Source organism: Cupressus sempervirens, chromosome 7 (assembly GCF_028749045.1).
Source record: "Cupressus sempervirens isolate cs-2001-9-10 chromosome 7, ASM2874904v1, whole genome shotgun sequence".
Lineage (NCBI taxonomy): Eukaryota > Viridiplantae > Streptophyta > Pinopsida > Cupressales > Cupressaceae > Cupressus > Cupressus sempervirens.
The window spans coordinates 666,308,019-666,316,891 of NC_143124.1; the positions used below are offsets into that span (position 1 = coordinate 666,308,019).

General features: G+C 35.7%; 2 pseudogenes; both read right to left on the reverse strand.

Moving 5' to 3' along the window:
* Positions 1-315: 315 nt before the first annotated feature.
* Positions 316-822, reverse strand: LOC149548427 (eukaryotic translation initiation factor 3 subunit H pseudogene; annotated as a pseudogene).
* A 7,196-nt stretch (positions 823-8,018) lies between these two features.
* Positions 8,019-8,528, reverse strand: LOC149548428 (eukaryotic translation initiation factor 3 subunit H pseudogene; annotated as a pseudogene).
* Between the last annotated feature and the right edge of the window lie 345 nt (positions 8,529-8,873).

Below are 8,873 nucleotides of genomic sequence, written 5' to 3' on the forward strand. Positions count from 1 at the left end.
TTAGCTGGAATATTAATGAAAGGTAGTTGGAGTGGATGGTGGAAGATTGAACGTGTGCATAAAATTGTCTATGGTCTGTGTTAGGCAGCTGGTCTGTGCCGACCATATCTAAGATAATTAATTTATGTTGACACCATGCAGCTACCAACAAGCTCACAGGTTCTTCATATATTGGATAAGGAGGCACGAGTTTGAAATGGCTCGGCTGATAAATCTTATTCCTGTGGATTTCACCATCCTTTTTTATTGTGCTATTTGGCGACACAAGCATTGGATAGCAGTATGTCATTTAAAGATATGATAATCTTAAACTGATCATTCTGCAACTGTTGCACCCATTAAATAGAATTTGCTGAAACTTTGTCCATAAAATTCCCCAATTTGATCACAATAATTTAACAACTTGATTGACAATGAAGTAGTTATCAAGTTAGGAGGGCTCAACAATTGGCTTGAAGATTGGCTTCATAGGATCTTTGTTAGGCAATAGCTCTTCATTAGCCACTTTACATCCAAGTTTTTAAATCGTCTTTTATATAGCCATGTCTACTGTTGAATTTGTTACTATTGAAGATTGTGATAATAATATTGAAACCTTTGTTGTTCCTTTTAAAGATCATTCATGCACTCAATTAAAAACTCAATATTTTTTTTTTTGATAGGAGGGTTTGTGGATAGTGCCATCCTGTCATAGCCACCTTGGGTCACTGGTGAATCAGTTTCCAACTCATTCATAAAACTAACAAGTGTAGAATTTGAAATCTTGATAGGAATCTCTTCAAAAATATCCACCCAAGTTGGATTCTTCTCCCCCAACTTCATGGTGTTTCTATCGCAACATTGACCAATCTTTACTTCAATAATGATCTCCTGCCTTCTCTATGTGAGAAAGGGAAACCCTTAGGACAAACCTATATGTCTCCTTAATTTTTAATTCCACTTTCATGTCAATCTTCATCGAGCCTGAGCTTTCAGGTTTTCATTCTCCCTATGTGATATACAGTTTGGTTCAAAGTGTGATATCACCATTATTTACTTGGACTAAATATGTCTTCAACTCGGGTGCTATGGGAATACTCTTATGAGCAAAGGTATTTCATTTCAGACACACCCACAGGCTTATATCTTGTTCTCTAATAATGATGACATGAGTGCTTTGGCTCATCACTCGCGGTGTTTTATATGAGGCCTTATATTCAGGTATTTCCACCACTGATTTTTCAACTGTATCTGGCTTGAGCAAGTTGGCTAGCATGTAATGATGGTCAAATGTTTTGGTGGTAACTTCTATGTCCCCCCATGTACTTGTGATAGAGGATGGGTGAAGAGATTCCATGGTAAAGAGGTTCTTGTCAGTACTCTATCAAACTACTCAAACCATGGACTTGAGGTGTAGAATAGAACTTTGAAACTATTGAGCCACCCAGACTATTGAACTTTTGAAATTCTAAAAGGAACTTCAAAATCCAAATTAGATTCTGGCAATGATCTGAAAGTGGATCTTAAACCTTCCTAAGTTAGTTGATCTGCACCTTGAGAAATCTTAAATGCTCAAGTTCTAAAATTCTACACTTATGAATGTCATATATTCTTAATTGTGGAATCATAGATCCATACTATGAACTTGGGGTCTGAATGAACTCTTGAACCTGCATCTTAAACTCTGAACTTGTCGAACCTTTACTCTCAAACTGATTCAAGCCTTCAACTTTTGAGCTTTAGAATTTAGCTTGAACATTGAGCATTTGAATCATTACACCCTAAATTTTGAATTGTGGGACCACTTGAACCCGTGAACTTTTTGTACCTGAACTCCAAATCTCCGAGACCCTTGTACTAAATTTTCTAGGTCTCCAAACTGAATTCAAAATCTTCTCTAGCTTTGAACCTATTTCAAACAAATTGAACCATTCCAAACCATTAAAAAGAACTTTGATGATTCACTATGATGGTATTTTATTCTTTGGCTTAGGAGAATCTCCAAACTATGACCTCTGAACTTCTGCACTTAATCATTGAACTCAACAATTTGAGCCATGACCTGAATCTGCAAGTTGAACCAATGAGTCACCTTGAACTTTTGAACCACTTGGAACTAAGCTCAAAGTACTTCAGAGGGGTTCAGAACCTAAAATTGAAAGTTTAAAAACTTGGGTACATATGTGTACTAACAGGGGCTCTAACTATGGGGTTGTTTTTGGTGCAAAAATAGAGAACTCCAATAATCTCTGGGAAAAGAACAGTGCCTTGATCATTGGGCAAATAGAATCGGCAAGGGAAGAATACTGGGAGCTATGTGCAGAGAGGGTGGAGGGAAGCAGGGCAAAACTAGCAAACCAAAACCAACAACAAACACCTAAACTACTAGCGAGCACGAGGCTTGCACATTATTCCAACTACCACTACACACAACAAACACTTATTTACAATATTTACAAAGGTAGGAAAGAAACCTACCATAAAGACTGGAAGAAAGAAGAATTTAAGTAAATCCATTTATCGGTTGAGAAAAATGGGAGCCTTTTTGAATTAGCAAAGCGTACCTCAATGGAACAGCTCCAAACCCTTTACTTGATGATGACTTTTTCAATACCAAACTTCAAACTGAAAAGAAACATGCATATGCTGATCCAACTCTCTTTTCTGAAAAGCCATAACTCATCATATTAATCATCTTCACTTAAGGATTGATCCTTCTCATTGACAGGATTAGATTCCACTTCAAGCTGAAAAATGTGAAATGAAGAAAGCTCACCAAGAGATGATGCATAATGTCCCAAAATGTTGTCATGAAGATTCGATTCTCACACATGATTATAGTCAGCTTGCAGCCATAAAGACACCTCATTCATCATGGGGTCAACCCTTGAATATATGTTTTCTCCATTTTGTTCAAGGAACCAGCTGTCATCAAACATGCCATAAATTACATCCCTTTCTCTTTCCAAGATGCCATCACATATCTCAGCATTCCTCTTACAATCCAAATTAGCAATATAATGCATAGATGGATGAAATGAAAAATTGTCAATAAATGCTTCATTCTGAAGCTGATTTGAACAAGTATCTGAGGCATCGTCAAAGAAATGATCCAACTTGAGTGATGACAAGAATGTGCCTATGATTTCTTCTTCTTCATTAAGAATTGCATTCTCCAACACATCAGCTGAATCACTGTTAGATTGAAAGTGAACTTCATATTTTCTCGTTTCAACTAGAAATTTAGCAAAGGTGTCTTCATCTAGAGGTATCTTTGTCTCATCTCTATGAAAAATTGAATCACCATCAAAAGGATTGGTGTGTGGGAGATCTTCCAGCTGAAGACACAACAAGAATTTGGAAATGACTTCTTCTTGTTGATCAAGTAATGTTTCAGCTGGATATTTTACAAACTGAGTGCTAATTTTAGTATCTTCATAACAAAAAAGAAACTTTTCTTCATGCACTTCCACCTTGTCAGAGTTACATATTTCATCATCGAATGGAACAAGTCTTTGCATGGGCTGATCACTAGTTTGCAGGTACAAGGAATCATCTTCATTCTTCATAGAAATAGGAAGTTCATTCTCAGGCTACATGTTATTCTAAATCCTTCCATCAAGAATTTTTTTTAAAGAAAGATAATCAATATCAAAGGTGAAAGATTGAAAATTTGGAGGCAAGTTATCTACTTTCTTACCAATAGGGACTTCTGAAACAAGGAGACTATCAATACTCTTGAAACTAAAACTTTCAAGATGTGGGGAAAAAGAGTTGAATGCACCTCCATTAATATCAGCATTGTCTACAAGGTCTACTGCTGCAATATCTTCATAATGAAAAGATTCAAGGAAAGGATCTTTTTCTACATTCTCATTCAAAGAACCAATACCCTCACAATCTTTTGTGATATTTAAAGATTCATTTTCAGACAAAGCACCTCGAGAAAGCATCTCAACAGAATCTTTAGGCAAAGAGCAATCACCATTACCTCCCACTATAAAAATTTCTACATGAGATGAAGAAAGATCTTGAGATAAAATTTGACCATTATTGCTTACCCTTTCTTCGTTGTTGGCACATATATTTTCATCCATTGAAGCGAGATCCACTAGAGGTTGTTGTACTTCTTGGTCACTCATGACAAGAAGATTTAGATACATGGGTGAAATTGAGATAACATGAGGTTCATCATCATCTTCCCTCAAATGTTCCTTCAACCGAGCCACTTCCTCTTCAAGATTTTGCAATTGTTTCAACTTATAAAATCTTTCACAGAGGCCTCACCAAAGTAGCCAAGATCTTGCATCATCTTCAAAGCTTATGTTTTCCTAGATACCTTTGGAAATACTTTCTCTAAACCTATCCAAAAAATCATGTAACACTTTATCATCAATATGACAAAGTTCTAGGAGAGAGGGATCTGGCCTTGATCATCTCATGACTCCTATATCCGGCATGGTTTTCGTATAGAGTCCCCAAATCTCTTGCACATGGAGATCATTATAAAACTAAGGAACCAAATTTTAGGCACTTAAATCTTTACTTCATTTCCCCAGTGGAGTCACCAAAAATCTATTAGTGAACAGATTGTCCTTTGAGAAAATGCATGCAAATCTGACCCTAAATGCTCAAGTGAAAGGACAAATCAACACCAACAGTTGGACAGGTTATCATGGGATTGATAACCTTCCTCTAAATTTTATTGGGTACAACTCCCCGTATGAGATATTCAATGAATTAAATGTCAATGCTTTTAACCAAAAAGCACAAAAGGATATCAAGCATCTATCTGTAAATACAGAGTAGATGCAAAAACCTAAACTACTGCATGAAAAGAAATGGTAAATGATACAAAGCCCATTCACCTAGACATGTTACAAAGGACAAAGTTAAGAAACACATTGTCCACCTTCTTGAGAAAGTGCAAAAATAAAGATATGGAGATATAACAGCATATTTTAGAGAAAACTAAAGTGACACAAAGATCACGAATAGTGGAAAGTAGATTGTTCAAACTCTAAGTTTTGACATGCAATTAACTTTCAAGTCTCCCTCCTCTAAAAGCATAAAAATGTGTTTGCTATTACAATCACCATTAATAAAATTTAAAGTTTTTCTCTGTATTTCAAACAAAACACAACTCTCTTATTTCTAACACACACAGTTGAGAAAGAAAGAAATGAAAACCCCGGCTCTACTCCTCATGACCTTCACAAGAAAATGGGCTAATGCTGGAAATAATATGGAAAGTTTCCCTCTTGGCTATAGCATCAAATCTGTAGTCCTAGAGAGAAAAGATTGGAACCCAGTTTACTCTATCGCTGGCTTCTTTAACCTGTTCTTTTCTTGTAACTTTTCAACTTCATAATTGATTCTTGGTATTGCCTTTTTAGCATAGCATGATGTTTTAATAGAATCCAAGAGAACCGATGACTCCTTCCTAATGACATGTGGAAATTAATGCTTTGGTAGTTATAGCATCTACAAATAGTAAAAATATTCAGGCACCCCTGAATGGCAAACAGACTGATGATGTGGCCACGGTATTATTCACTTCTATTATATAAATGATGTGTCAATGCCTTGCAATGAGCACAAGTTAATAAAGTAATCGAGCCTTAAAGGAGGTTAAGATGCCTTTATCTCCTGTCAATTTTCCACATTTTCGAGCATTTCCATATGCATCACAAAGTTTTCATAACTATATGCCATGGCTTGAATATGGAACGTAAATTTCTTTGTCTTGTACCCCACTGTTTACGTTCCAATTCTTGTGATAGCTTTGGGCCATGACCACATAGGTTATCGGGTTCATTAAATTTCCCACAAGTCTCCCATACATTATTCATCTCTTTTGCTTGATAATTCAAAGTATATCTTTTTAAACCACAAATGTGCCACACCAGGCTCCATTATTTCTATAGTTAAATGTCATTGCTCTTGTTAATGATCATAAAATTTGCATAATGCAATGAAAACTCTCTTGGGCTATCATGAGTGGTTTTCATGGGTTGGGGAGAACATGAATCTGCTTAACATATAATCCTACATATTAGTCATCATGCCTATCACACTGGTGCTCTGTGTTCTGCAGAAATGATAGTCGTCTGCATGTAAGAAAATCCTCTGCCTGAGTTATTAGGAATGCCATCTAAGGTGAATAATCCGTGTTTGGACAATAGTAATGTTGTCTTCTAACCCTCAGTATAACCTTTCTGCAAACAAGTATATTATCCAACATTCAATAGGTCTATGAGCACATAGAAGATATTCTTGTTTTTATCTACCAAATATATCCACAGCTGATGCTTCTTATTGTGTTTGGGTATGATATATACCTTTGTATTCTTGCAATCCATATTTGCTCGATGGTCTTATACTGAAATCACGGCATCAATGGAATTGGCCGAAAAGTCCCTGAATCAGGTTTGAAAGAAAATCTATTCAATCAAAATATAGAAGAGTATGTGGCTGCCGACAAGCTCGTAGGTTCTTGTTGGAATAAGTCACTAGTTTGTTGTACCAAATCTGCTATTCTGTTTAGCAGTTGACTACTGCTTCCTATTCTCTAGCCATCAGTTTTGTAGGACTATAATTAACTCCACCACATGTATGTACAATTGAATTTGTCTCCAAACACATGGAAAGGTTGTTAAGTGAAGTGTTAGTGTTGTCACATTAGATGATCCACATGTAAGCTCTAAATAGCTGGAAGTCCTCTATTTATAGAGGTTATGTAATTGGTTGTTAGGGTGCAATCAGATTAATGAAATAATTTTATTATCTTCTTTCACCATGTCTCTTTATAGTTTTAATTTTCAATATGGTATCAGAGCCTAGCTTAGCCAGGTTCAGCTGGAGATTCATTTAGAAGTTCAGCTAGAAATATTGCTAGAGGGTTTTGTTGAAGGAAAATATATTGCTGGAAATGGTGTGTTTGCAATTTTGGGCTGTGATTTTTTAAGAAGCTATTGTTTTAATTGAGGTTGTACTCGACACCTCAAAAGTTTTTACTATATTGATGAACCATGTATTTGAAAAATATTCCTAGAGAAGTAGCAAGCACAGCGGCTGGGTACCCATGTGACTCGGTAGATGGATTATTTTTCATATGGACTCAATATTAGTATGCTAGAGAAAAGTTTAGAGTTGGTTTACCTATCATTGGATCAATGGTTTTGTCAAGTTTGAAGGGTTTTTGGTAATCTAAAACCACTTGTTTAAGTAAATCTATTGAACGATTTGTAGTAAGCCAAAACCACTTATTAAGGTGAAAAACCTAAAAGTCTTGAAGGGTTTGTGGTAAACCAAAACCACTTGTTTGGGTGAAAGATCCTAAAGCATTTTTTTTTCGAAGAAGTTTGTGGTAAGCTAAAACCACTTAACAAGAAAAATGAATTTTTCATAGTGATAGTGATAGGGGAAACTAAAAATTTCTATGTTGTAAATGGGTACCTCAAAAGGCTTAATGCCAGGACCTATCATGTTTAAATTTCTTATTGTAATTTCTTCCACTGAAAGAGTCTTTAGTGGTAGAAATTAAGGGAGGATGTTGGAATAAGTCACTAGTTTGTTGTACCAAATCTGCTATTCTGTTTAACAGTTGACTACTGCTTCCTATTCTCTAGCCATCAGTTTTGTAGGACTGTAGTTAACTCCACCACATGTATGCACAATTGAATTTGTCTCCAAACACATGGCAAGGTTGTTAAGTGAAGTGTTAGTGCTGTCACATTAGATGATCCACATGTAAGCTCTAAACAGCTGGAAGTCCTCTATTTATAGAGGTTATGTAATTGGTTGTTAGGGTGCAATTAGATTAATGAAATAATTTTATTATCTGTTGTCACCATGTTTCTTTATAGTTTTAATTTTCAATAGTTCTTCATACATTGGATAAGGAGGCACGAGTTTGAAATGGCTCAGCTGATAAATCTTATTCCTATGGATTTCACCATCCTTTTCAATTGCGTTATTTGGTGACACAAGCATTGGATAGTAGTATGTCATTTAAATATATGATAATCTTAAACCAATCATTCTGCAACTACTGCACCCATTAAATAGAATCTGCTGAAACTTTGTCCATAAAATTCCCTGATTTGATCACAATAATTTAGCAACTTGATTGACAATGAAGTAGTTATCAAGTCAGGAGGGCTCAATGATTGGCTTGAAGATTGGATTCATAGGATCTTCTTTAGGCAATAGTTCTTCATTAGCCACTTTACGTCCAAGTTTTTAGATCTTCTTTTATATAGCCATGTCTCCTATTGAATTCATTGTTGTTGAAGATTGTGATAATAATATTGAAACATTTTTTGTTCCTTTGAAAGATCATTCATGCACTCAATTAAAGACTCAAGATTTTGTTTTCTGGTAGGAGGGTTTGTGGACAGTTCCATCCTATCATAGCCACCTTGGGTCACTAGTGAAACAGTTTCCAACTCAGTCATAATGACACTAACAAGTGTAGAATTCAAAATCTTGACAGGAATCTCTTCAAAAATATTGACCCAGGTTGGATTCTTCTCCCTCAACTTCATGGTGTTTCTATCACAACACCAACCAATCTTTACTTCAATAATGATCTCCTGCCTTCTCTATGTGAGAAAGAGAAACCCTCAGAACAAACCTATCTATTTCCTTAAACTTTAATTCCACTTTCATTTCAATCTTCATCGAACCTGAGCTTTTGGGTTTTCATTCTCCCTATGTGATATACAGTTTGGTTCGAAGTTTGATATCACCATTATTTACTTGGACTAAATATGTCTTCAACTCAGGTGCTATGGGAATACTCTTGTGAGCAAAGGTATTTCATTTTAGACACACCTGCAAGCTTATATCTTGTTCTCTAATAACGACAACATGAGTGCTTTGACTCATGG